Here is a 12,879-nt window from a genome sequence, read left to right as displayed (position 1 = left end):
CCAAAGCCGGGCCCTCTGGGTGGTCACAGGAACAGCCCATCTAAGCTGGGCAGCTCAGGAGCCTGAGGAACGGGGACTGTCCCTGGTTCTGCATAGCTTGCCTCTGAAGGTAGCAGGCCTCTGTTCCTGCCCTCTGCGGATGACCACCCCATCAAGGCAGAGCCTGTTCCTCCCTACCCTGCATCCAGGCGGCCTTGTAACTACTCTGAGCAGTGGAATATGGCGAGAGAGATGCTGAGCCAGATTCGCACTTAGCTGTGAGAGGACTGGCGTTCCCACCTGCTCTCGAAATCCCGGGTCACCCCTTGAGAGGTGGAGGCCATCCTGCGGGAGCGAGAGGCCACACGGAGGAGCCCTGAGCTGCCACCTGGGACTCCAGCCCCATCCGGCCCCAGCTGCTGTCTCAGAGAAGACCACCTCCATCACGAGGGAGAACTGGCCAGCTGAACTCTCTGGACCCACAAAACCATGAGAGAGATACATAAATTGTTTGAAGCTACTACATTTAGGGACAGCTTGGTGACCCAGCTCTGCATGATAGAAATAGTCTGAAAGACTCATCAACCCTTCATCCCCATCCCTAGGCTCATTTCTGGGTGCCGCTTCCAGTCGGGGCAGCAGCACTGGGTTACTCAGGGGCCGCAAGAACTCTCAAGCCCCAAAGTCTGCAGCTCCTCATCGACGATCTGACCCCACGGTCTCCCCAGTCATTGGCCCTGGTCGTGGGGCCGACTTGCAGGGGTCGCTGCTCTTTCTGGGGCAGGCAGGAAAGCTCAGCATGAAAATCCGTAAAGCTCCTGGGACGTTTGTGGCACTCCGGGGAGCTCAAAGAGACACCCGATGCCTCTTACTTGAAGAGCATTACATTGTGTAGCCAGCACTCCAGCCTGTTGAACCTCATCTCACCCATGAAAACCACCAAAGTAGCAGGAGGCATTATTCCTTTTGTTCTAGAACAGGAAACTACCTTACGATGACACAAACAGGAGTGGCATGTCCCCTGGCTGCCCGTCCGAAAGCTGGCCTTGTGGGCATTCCAATCGTGTCCAAACCATCCTGGAGAGCGGCGGTGGCCTCGTCAGGCAGGGGACAGGGACGTGGGGAAGAGAAACTGGCTGCGGCCAGTAAGCCCTGGTTGTGGTTCTGGCCCCCAGCCCCCTTCCTGGGGGCAGGCGTGGCTCTTAGCTGTGATAACTCGACTGTGATAACTCACCTGGCCGCACCTTAGTGCCTGCTTCTGGAAAGGGAGATGCCCTCCAGCAGAGACCTTGGTGTGAACTGAGGTGGGCTTTTGTGACCGCCTCCAAGGATGGAGCACCACGGAGGTGACCATTGGTGATGCTGAAGGCCAGATCACGAAATACAAGTTCTCCGCCTTGCTCTCCACAAAGCTGGCAGAACTCTCGAGGCTGCCGGGCTGTGAGGAAGCCCAGACCAGCCCACCTAAGAAGGCCACATGGAGAGGCCTTGGGGCTGCAGGAAGAAAGATGCCTGTCGGGGCCCCAGCTGCCTCGGTTCCATGCTGCTCCTGCTCCATCCACTGTCCACGCCAAGAACTGCCCAGCTGAGCCCTTCCTGAGCTCCTAACCCAAAGAAAACGTGACAGCTAAGAAAATGGTGCTTGCTGTTTGAAGTCACTAAAGGTTAAGATGGTTTGTCACACGGCAATAGATAACTGGAACAGAGTGGGTTGGGGGCTGGTGGGTTGAATGGTGTCTCTCCCTTTCCTCTAAGAATCCTCAGAATATGACCCTGCTTGGAATAAAGGCTTGCAGGTGTCCTTAAGATAAGGATACTGAGATGAGATGATCTTGGATTGGGGGGAGCCCTACACCCAGGATGAGTGTCCTTATAAGAAACGAGAAAGAAGACACAGAGATACAAAGGAAAAGGCCACATGAGGTCAAGGGCAGAGATGGGAAGGATATGGCCACAAGCCAAGGGACGCCTAGAGCCACCTGAAGCTGGAAGAGGTAAGGAAGGACAGAGGGAGCATGGCCCTGCTGACACCTTGATTTGGGACTTCCGGCCTCCTGAAACGTGAAAACGTTCATTCTGGTCATTTGTCACCACCAAGTTCAGGTTACCTCCCCAATATCCTCAGAATTCAACTTTTTGGCTGAGTGTGCCCCCAACATCTTTCTCCCAAAATCTTGTGTGAATTTGGAACTGAATCACCAGCCAGCCGGAGTTGGCATACGATGCCCCACAAAAGTGAGGACACGGCAGCGGCAACGGGTGTTGGAAAAAGGAACACCAACTGCAGTGCTGACGAGGGTCAGGCGGGCAGCGTCGGGGAAAGAAAGCTGAGCAGGAGAGGCGAGAGGGAATGGAGGGGAGTGGGGCAAACCAAGTGCTCCAGCTGATGGTCACTGGGGAGCAATGTGGGCCCAGAGCTGCCACATCTTCCAGTTTTCTAAGAGAACCTGAGAATCCAGATTTCCATGTAAAATCTACTTTTTAAATTGTAGAAGTCAATTCCGATTTTAAACATTGGGTGGATAAAACAACATTTCTGTAGGCTGAATCAGAGCTGAGAGTTGCTGGTTATGACATCCATTCATGACCAACTATTTGAGCTTGGCACTGACCTGAAATCCCACGTCTAGCTCCTTCTCTCCTGGACGCTCTTCCACCCAGATTCCCAGCTAGCCTGCAGTCCCTTGTCCTTGATCCCACAGCACTTCTCATACTTCCATACCTGCTAGCACCCCGTATCTCAGCGACCTGTTGACATGACTCCTGCTGATTAGATCAGAGCTGCTCGGGGGCAGGGACTGTGATTCAGCTGCCTTTGCACCCCGTGCCTGGCACAGTGGGAGTATGCAATACAGAGTCGTTGGAATGCACCTGCCAAATTCAGAGCTCTTGTAGGAAGAGCTGAAGAAACTTGCTGGAGGTCACCCAGCTCACTGGAGGCAGAGCGGGGACTGGGAACCACTGCCCAGCTGGGCAGTTTTCTGACACACATCGCTGGGTGCCTGGCTGGACCAAGGAGCCAGTGAGGGCCAGGAACAAGGAGCTGAGTGGTGTTCCTTGGGAAAGTGCCGGGACTCCACCAAGAAACAACTTTTAGAGAAGAAGTGGCTTCAGAAACAGGAAGGGAGACATGGGCCTCGGAGATGCTTGGGGCAGTCAGGTGAGAAAGTCATGGAACAGAATCAGCTGCTGGCAAATGGAGGGTCTAAGGAAGAATCTGATGGACACAAATTTGGTGAATCAAATCCACAACCCACTGGGAAGTATGAGGACACTCCAGTGAGAGACAGCAGCCTGGGCTTGGGGAAAATGGCCAAGACAGCAGGACTTTCAAAGTGACCTAAAGGCTGCCATAGCAATGGCATTGGCCTCCAGGAGGGTGACCAAGCTAACCCTCTGCTCCCATCAGCAATTTCAACCAGCTGTGCTGTAATTAAAGAGAAGACTCAGGACACCTGGGTCACTCCATCGATTGACTGTCCAACTCCTGATTTTAGTTCGGGTCATGATCTCAGGATCAGGAGATTGAGCCCAGTGTGGGGCTCTCCACTGAGTGAGGAGTCTGCTTAGGATTCTCTCTCTCTCCCTCTGTTCCTCCCCCTGCCTGCATGCTCTCAATAAATAAATAAAATCTAAAAAAAAAAAATTTAAAGACAATCCGGACTCACATATATACGGGGTTTTACACACCACACTTGAAGAGATACTTTGAAGTTCTAATCCCGTACCTGTGAATGTGACCTTCCTTGGAAGTAGGGTCTTTGTTGATGTCAACAAGTTAAGATAAGGTCATACCGGAGTTGGGTGGACCCTAAGTCCAGTATGAATCCTGTCCTTAGAAGGAGGCCTTGTAAAGACCAACACTGGGAGAGGCCATGTGACAACAAAGCAGAGATTGGAGTGAAGAAGATGTGAGCCTGAAACACAAAAGATCACCAGCAACCACCAGGAACTGGAAGAGACAAAGAAAGATTCTTCCCTGGAGACGTCAGAGGGAATATGGCCCCACAGACATCTTGATTTGGGACCGATAGCCTCCGGACAAGTGAAAGGGCATTTTTCTCTTGTCTAGGTCTACCCAGTCTGTGATACAACAGCCCTACCGAACCTCTACAGCGTGTTTACATCTATTCTCTAAGTTAATTGTCCTAACCTCCGTTAGCTGCTCTCTGTCACTATCTGCGACCGCCAGCCTCCAGGATGGCCCCACCTTCTGAAGTTTGCTTCTCTGTATGGTTCCTTCCACACCCAAGAGAGCAGTCCTGTGTAACCAGTAGGCTACTGTGGAAAAGATGCGTGTACCGTCCATGGCTCAATTCCAGTGTCTGCTTTGCCTCCTCTTGGAGTAATTGCACTGGGCGAAGCCTACAACCATGTCCTGAGGCCACGTGAACAACCTGTGGAGAGAGATCCACTAGGAGAGCAACGGAGGTGTCCAGTCAACAACCAGCTCCATGTGAGGGCTCCATCTTGTTAATGGGCCCTCCAGCCCAGCCCACTCCCCTCCTGATGAGTACAGCCCAGGCCAACACCTTAGCTGCAGCCTCATGAGAAACTCGGAGCCAGGCACTCCCTGAATCCGCTCCTTGATTCCTGACCCACAGAGGTTGCATGTCCTGATGGACATTGGTTGCTCTACGCCACTGAATTTCATGGTAATTTGTGATACAGCACTAAGTCAGCACTATGTTTTTACCCCACAGAGACAGTCTGTGTAGGAGCAAAGAGGCCAAGGTCTGGAGTCAACTATCTTTGACTAGCTCTTGGTCTTCAGCAGATTACTTCAACCTCTTTGAGTTTCCTCATTTATAAGCAGGTAGAGTCATTATAACTCATATTATAGAATGTTGGGGGACCAAAGGAGTTAATACATAGCTTATAATCATCCTTAGCACGTAGTAAATGTTACTGTCATTATATGGGTGAGAAACAGCCCAAGAGAGGTGAACAGATGTCTTCGCGGCTACACAGCCTGGAACATGGAAGTTAGGCCGAGTCCTGAACCCAGTCACTTGATTCCTCGTGCGGCGATCATGCTTTAACTGACAGACTGTGCATCCTGGGTGATTCTGTAACGTCTCCCACTTCCTTCCCTGTAGCAGGCCTTTTCAGCCATGAAGTGCTGTCCATAGCTGACCGTGCACATGCACGTTGTACTGGGTCGGGGGGACAGCAGGTCAGGTCAGGCTGTGGCTCTGGCTCCAGCCCTGGGGAGAACCCCTCAGTCCCTGCAGGGGGGATGCTGGAAAGTCAGGCAGCAGTGGGTGGGCACCCTCTGAGAGGGCTTTCCTGGACCACACTGGATTGACAGAGTGGGCCCTAGGACCCCAAGGGGGGCCACTGTTTTCAGCCCAGGGTTCAGAAGCTGTGCAGAGAGCAGGATGACTGTCTTGAAATGCAGTAAGATATTAGAGCAAAAAGGATTGTCAGGGAATCAATCTCTACGGCTTAGGCTGCTTTCATTGGAGCTGATCAAAGTGACCTTGGACAAGCAAAGGCCCAGGAGTCACCAGCTCCCATGGGGCAAGTACCCACTCCTCTTTTGCTCAAAGTCTATGGCTCCTGTCCCACATCTGTTAGCAGGAAACAGTCACAGTGCATAATGCAAAGGGAGAAAAAGGGCAGAAATTAAAAAAAAGGGCAGCTGAATCTGAAAGGTACCTTTGAATGAGCAAGATCACCTATGGAAATTAGATGCAAAAACCTCCAGGTGTGCTTGTAGCTAATGGCCAGGTGTGTGGCTCTTTGGAAAACATGAAAGAAGCTTACCGGGTGTGGTTTTTCCTAAATTGTCACTGAAGAGTGGCAGAGCATGCCTCCTCAAAATATGCCTCTTTGGCATAAGGATTATTTTGAGCCGATTATTTTGAGAAACAGCAGACACCCGGAGAAGCTCTGGAAACTGTCAGTTACCCTTTTGTAAGGGAAAATTTACATTTATAAAGGAAATCTCCCCTTGGTAAGCGTGTCTCCCTCTCTCTACCAGGAAGAGAAGGACAAGGTTCTAATTCTCGAACACCCACGTCAATCTGCATAACAAATCTTACTCTCTTATTTGCCTACTTTTCCTGGTCCCCTCCCCAGTACTGGCCTTGCCCAGAACTTTCTTTTGTCTTAGCTGAAGATAGTATTTAGGCCTGAATTCTAAATCACCTCTTGGAGTTACTCATTTCCCCCATATGGTTCTCCTGTAAACTTGTTTCTTTTCCTCCTATTAACGTGTCGTTTGTTACGGAGTTCCCAGCTGAGAACCTAGAAGGGTAGAGGGAAAATCGTCTTCCTTCTCCTACTTCACCGTGACCCCAAATCCCCTAAACCAGCCGCCAAGGCTACCACGTTCCTCCAGAGGACTTGCTTTTTTTCTCTGGAGTCTCACCACTTCATTTATTGGGCGGTGGTGGGGGGAGAATGTGCATAGGAGGGAGAGGAGGAGAGAGCATCCCAGGCAGACTCACCCCTAGCAGGGAGGCCACCCCCGCCCTCCACCTGAGGATCTCACAGTCATGGAGATCATGACCTGGGCCTAAATCCAGAGCGGGCAGCTCCACCTACCGAGCCACCCAGTCATCCTGAAATCTGCTTTTTAAATAAACAATGCAACCAGTTCTGAAGCCCGAGGTTGAGGTTGAAGAAAGCCTAAGCGCCAGCCTCGCCCCTGTTTCTGCAAGATGCTCTCTCCCTACACAGACCCGGGGCCGGGCAGTGGAGGGTGACGAGCCTGAGGCCGGAAAGTCCCAATTCGTGGGCATTCTGGCCAAGGGCTCTCAGATCTGTGGATTGTCCTAATCTTCACAGAGATCACATGAGGCACAGATTTTTACCCCATTTCACAGATGAGCACGTTCTGTGCTCTCTGGACAACTCTGCAGCTCCTTCTGGTTCTGAAAGTATGGTTTCATGACAGGAGGTCAAAGGCCACACCTAAGCCTTATGTCCATTATCACGTGACCTGGGGGGTTGCTCTATTCCCACCCGGGGCCTCCAGTTCCCACATGAGGATAATAAAGCTGGCTGCATCATCTCTACGGGCTTTTACACAGGCTATCCAGAAATAGGTTCATCACGGGGGCTTAATTTTGTCGTCACGGGGTTTGATTATGACTCGAATCTTCCTTCACCCAAACTCAGCCTTCAGACTTTATCGCTCACACCGCAGAATCAAACCATGCCATCTCAATTAAAAAACCATAAAGAAGAAGAAGGAAGAAAACAGGGTCTCAGAGGAATTCACCACAGGCTTTATCCGGGAGGGGCTGTGCCAGAAAGCCTGAGAACGGGTTAATGTGGCAGGGCGGGTCCGGGGACAGATGGTAGAAGTCAAGAAGCCCAGCTCCGGTCTGGACGATTGGCAGCGAGAACGCAGGCCGTGGCATCGGCAGGCTCCAGTGTACGTGGTTTATGGCCAGGTCCCACTTTAGCGTAACCGCAGCTGCTATTAAGACCCTCAAATGCACCATCCGTGGTTCTGAACTCTGCGTAATGACTGAACTCTGCCTTATCATCAGAGGGGAGGAGAAGAACAGCGTGGAAACCAAAGGGGCTGAAATTTCAGCTGCTGCCAGGCAGCCGGGAGCTCCAGCACGCTCCCAGAATAGCGCGGCTGGGTTCCCGGCAGCCTCCCGCTGCACCGCAGCTGGGCTTCCGGCAAGGGAGACAGAGTCAAGCCCCAAGTGGCGCAGGGGAGTGGGCAGGGTGGGAACAGCTGCGACCAGACACTGTTGAGCAGCCTGCCAGCAGGCCCTGCCCTGCTGGAGTGCCAACTCTGGTGAGTGCCGCCAGTCTCCTGTGGCGCCCGGGCTTTCTCCATCACCTCAGGGTCCTGGCTGAGTTCGAGAGTCGGGGTGCTCTCCAATCCAAGGAGATGGGTCAGGGCATCGAGGAGGACTGGGTCTTTTGAATGCTGTTGAGAGAATTGTGTTGGTGGCTGACGGGGCCGGTAAAAGGCAGGCTATGGACCGTGCAGAGGGGCCGTGAGTGACCATAGGGGCCAGCGGCCACCCAGAGAACAGGGTTGGAGAAGGAAGAAGGCGTTAGAGAGGGAGACAGGTGACCTTACCAGAGGCCAGGCAACTGTCTCCCGCAGCACTGGCGGGAGATGGCTTCGGAGGGCAAAGGGACTGTCGGGAGAAGAGAGGGTCTCAGGTCGACGCTGGGGGCTCTGTTGTCATCATCTTTCTCCGGTGCAGGCATGTCCAGATCCTTCCCTTACTTCCTCCCTCACAAATATTGATTGAGGCCCTACTATGGGCAAGGCACCAAGGGAGCCAAGATGGATCTTTCCTTCAAAGAGCTCACACCCAGGTTGGGGACACAAGACGACGTACACTAATGAGGCAGAAAAGGTAAGAGCTATAGGAGAGATGAGAAAAAGCACTTGATGGGCACCCCACAGAGAAAGTGCAAGTCCGGCGGAGTTCAGACCAATGGGTTTTAATCCACGGCACACTGTTTGACCTTTAGGAACTTCAGTTTTTAAATCTATAAAATCAAGATCATATCTGCTTTATTGAGCTCCTAAGTTTATAAGGATCGAATATATATAAAAGACACTTGAAAATTGTACAGCACTACACAAAGACAAGCTATGATGAGGACTGCATTGTCAGACCAGCTAGCATCTCTCTGAACTTCCTGGCCTGGACTTCTGGGAGCCAGAGGGAGCCAGGGATCTAAGTAGGGGGTTCATAACCGCAGCAAGGCCAAGGCTAGACCCTGAGTCTTACCCTCCCCCTTCAAGAAGGCTGCCTTGCTCAGTTCCTAGCCGGTCAGTCCACTATTCTGCTGATATTTATTGCCTTTTTTTTTTTAGTGTGTATAAAGCACTATCCTAGGAACTGCGAGGAAGGATAGACGTGAAATCTGAGTCCAGTCCCCATCAAGCCTATCAGCAATTAGAGAATCAAGATATTTGTGGATAAGGTATAAGTAATGACACAGAGCATTGCTAGGCTAGCAAATCTGCCTTAGAAGGGGAGCTCTAGGGGAGCAGAGGGAGGATGACTGTGGGATGGGGTCACCAGCGAAAAATCCTGGGAGGAGCACAGGACTTTCCAAGGGGACTGATCAGAGAGGCCCTGAGGGGGCTTCCCGGACTGAGAGTCGGGGGCAGTGTGAGCAAAGCCCCAGGAAGGCAAGTCCAGTGGCCAGACTGGGAGCTGACCTCTCAGGCTGGAGTGGCCATTTCCTGTAGGAAAGAGGAGGGGGGTGAGGCTGGCGCCCGGGGTCGAGAGCTGGCTGGGGAGCTCTTGAATGTTGAGCGCGCAAGCTTATCTTTCCCTGCAAGGCGGTGGGAGCCCATGAGCCAGGGGTGAAATCAGAGAATGCCCCCCTGATGGAAGGGGGTTTGCAGGGTGACTGGAGTGCTGGGGGGGGGTGGCGGTGAGAGGAAGACTGTAAGTGAGGTGATCAGTTTGGGGCCATGCGGCCACTGGAGTAAAGTAAAGGGTACCCCATCCCTGAAATGCTCTTAGATGGGAGTGAGATCCTCCCTCCCCTGAAGGTAAGGGGGAACTAGACACAGCATCGTGTATACATTTCTTTCTCGTTTTTGGAAGGGGTGAGAAGGTGGAGGGGCCCGACTCCTTGGACCACCTGCTTTGACCCTGGTTCCTAGATCCACTGTGCACTGATGGACACTCTCCAGACCTGGGCAGCTCAGAAAATCCAGTTCTCTCCTCCACAGGGAGTTGATTAGTGGCCACTGAGCCATGGACGGGGCGGGGGGGGTTGTGCGGTGGGGAGAACAGATTTGTGCCCACTGTAGATGGGCTTGGCAGCAGGAGACATTCCAGCAGGCTCTGCCCAAGGCCCGTTTCCGGGTCCATTTCCAGAGGGATCATCCATGGGCAGCCAGTTGTGGTGAATTAGTGTTTAACTTGCCCGCTCCCAGACCCCTGGCTTCTTGCTTCTTAAGGTGACACCTAGGGACCCGAGTCCTTAAAAAACAAAAACCGGGGGGTACCTACTGGTCTCAGTGTCAGTCCTATAAACCCAAGAGAAAAAAGAGGCATAGCCAGACACTGTCGGCTGGGTAGTATTCAGTTAATATGGAGTCTGGGAGCAAGGAAAAGTCAAATGCAAAATCTGTTTACCAGCCAGTGGTAGGGCCCTCAGCTGCCTGGCACAGGATTCCAGGTACCTACCTGTCAGGGAGCCAAGAGCCCTCACCCTCAGCTCCAGGAGGGACTGTTCTCGCTTCACTGCGGCCAGGCCCCAAGATCAAGGGCACTCAACCCCTGTGGGGGTGAGAGGGAAGCCCTCCCCCTCCTCAGAGAAGGCAATGGCTCCTGAGAGTGAAGCCACCCGCTGAAACTGCAATGCAGGACTCCTGCTACCCAGGCAAAAGGCAGTCCCTCTAGGGAGCAAAACTGACCTCTAGCCTCCTGACCCCTGTGCCCCAACCAGGTGGCCAAGTTCCTCTACCGGGACTCTGAATGGAGGGCATTGTTGGTCCAGGGGCAGTGGACTTCTCCAAAAGGCACTGGGGGTAGTGGGCTTCCCAGGAAGGTCTCCGGGCCGTGTGCGGGGCAGGTGTGGTGGGCAGTGGGGCAGATGCCCAAGGCTTGCAAGGTTGCAAGGCCCGTGGTGGGAGTGAAGGTAGTGGCAGACCACTGTCCAGGGGCTGCACCCCTCCGCTACTCTTACTGCCACCGGCCTAACCACAGAACAATGGAGCCACCACGTGATTGGCTCTGTGCCAGATGCCGGGGACCACAAGATGCGTGAGCCATGCCCTTATCTTGAGAACGGCACAGTCCGATTGTGGAGACAACGGTGGACGGGACTGATGAAGATACACTGAGATATGATAAGTAAACAAACCCATAAAAAGCTGTGGGTAAAGCAAGTCCAAGTTCTTTCTGGGGAAGGTGAGGAAAGCTTCACAGAGGGACACTGGGGCTGAGCTTTGAGGCAGGGCTGATTCTGTAAAAATTTTGGTCAGAAAAAGGGAGGGAGGTATGGGGCGCCTGGGTGGCTCAGTGGGTTAAGCCGCTGCCTTCGGCTCAGGTCATGATCCCAGGGTCCTGGGATCGAGCCTCGAATCGGGCTCTCTGCTCAGCAGGGAGCCTGCTTCCTCCTCTCTCTCTGCCTGCCTCTCTGCCTGTTTGTGATCTCTCTCTGTCAAATAAATAAATAAAATCTTTTAAAAAATAAAATTAAATTAAAAAAGGGAGGGAGGTAGAAGGTAGACGATGTTGGAGGAAGAAGGAACAGCAGAGGGGAAGGCCCAGAGCACGGTGTGATAAGGCTGTTCTGATAAAACAGAATTGAAAAAAGGTCAGAGAAGCAGCTTCTACAAGAGTAGACAGGACCAAGATTTGGAGGGGATGCACCAGGAATGGAGAGGCTGACCGTTGGGCACCTGTGAGGGGCAGACTTGTGTGAGGAACACTCCACACTCGGGTTCATCTGGATGTTTCGGTGAACCGTAAAGCTGAGGTTATCAGCCCATTGTACAGGAGAGAATAGTAGGGCCCAGGGAGGTGCAGGGACCTGTCCAGGTCACAGCTGGCTGGTAGCAGCGCTGCTGCTGACCCCTGGGCCCTGTCAGTCCCTTGGCGTCCTGCAGCTCATTGAAGAAAGGCCCGGATGGATGGAAGGAGGAACCCAAGCACCATATATAAGGGGAGGGAGGGAGCCAGACACTCCCTGACAATCCATTAATCCAGGATCTCTCTGAACAGTGTGGGGGTTGGGGGGGGGCAGTAGCCATAGAAGATGACTTCACAAAGTGATATTTTTTGGTGAAAATGGGAGTTCATAAAGGCTTCTATGCCTATAGGTCATTAAACTGGGTGAATGGCATTTGGGGGCACAGACAACCTTATACCTGGAGTTCTGGAAAACACCACCCCTCTCACAGAACTTCCCTTCTGGCCAACCTAGGCTGCCTGTGTCCAGCAGCACCCTTCACCCCCACGGGGACTCACGGGGGCTGGAGTGGGATGGGGCTTTCATGATCTGGACCTCCAGTGCCACCATCCCACACCCAGCTGGGCCCTGCCCGAGGGACTAAACCAGAGGGCACCAGGGATCCGGGAGGCTGAAAGGGACAGGTCATCTGCCCCGTGGGCCTGGCTTTGTTTTGAAGGCAGATCCTGTTCCAGAGTGAGACGGGGTGAAAGGGACCCAGCAAACCTTTCTCAGAAAGCTGCCCTACATTTCCAGGGGTGCCTACTGTGCAGGTTGGCATGCCTCTTCACCCACTCCCAGTGGGTGGCCAGGCCAGGCGCCTCATACCCCAACCTCACCCCTGCCTGGGCAGGGACTGACAGGGGAAAACTTGCCTCTTGGGAGGGTCCTCTACCTGAAGGAGTTCCAGTAGCCGGAGAAGATGGGTTGGATCCAGAATGCTTTCACTCCCAGACCATTTCCCCTACACCCACCCTCGGCCCTCAGAATTGGCTTTTCACCTATGCTAATGAGCGACCCTCCTTGCAAACTGATTTCAATACTTGCCTTGTTAATGAAAGCCACGAGTCAGAGGCGGGAGGGACTTACTGGCTCGCTTAGGGCTTGCCTTCCCCGCGGGGGCACCTGCCTACACACCCACAAGGGAGGGTCGGGAAGACGTCGGGGCAGGGGTGGACTTAGGGGAGGGGGACGTAGAGTAAGGCACAACTTTGCACCAGAAACGCGCTGTTCCTCTTAATATTTAAAAAGAACGGAAACCATTCAGTGATCACCGCACTTCCCAGACTTGCAAGCGACGGCAAGGCACAGGGAGGGAGGCGGGTTCTAGAAAACAGGGCCCCACCGCCGGCCCCCGCCGCTAAGCAAACAATCCCTCCTGGACTCCGAGAAGCCGGTGCGCGAGGGGAGGGGCAGGCCTGGGGTTTATCGCTCCGGCAGCTCCTGGTGATTCATTGAGTTTGACTCCTGCTTGTCGTAGATTGAGGC

At 53.3% G+C, this 12,879-nt stretch overlaps 1 long non-coding RNA gene across 1 annotated transcript; it reads left to right on the top strand.

The window, feature by feature from the left end:
* The first annotated feature begins 6,598 nt into the window (after positions 1-6,598).
* Positions 6,599-11,102, top strand: LOC131816738 (uncharacterized). The gene is made up of 3 exons (XR_009348160.1): positions 6,599-7,744; positions 8,166-8,321; positions 8,789-11,102. It is a non-coding gene; the product is annotated as an uncharacterized LOC131816738 (long non-coding RNA).
* The last annotated feature ends 1,777 nt before the right edge of the window (positions 11,103-12,879 follow it).

This window comes from Mustela lutreola, chromosome 15, assembly GCF_030435805.1.
Source record: "Mustela lutreola isolate mMusLut2 chromosome 15, mMusLut2.pri, whole genome shotgun sequence".
Classification (NCBI taxonomy): domain Eukaryota; kingdom Metazoa; phylum Chordata; class Mammalia; order Carnivora; family Mustelidae; genus Mustela; species Mustela lutreola.
The sequence above is the reverse complement of the archived record's forward strand: the minus strand, read 5'-3'. Positions and strand labels throughout refer to the sequence as shown.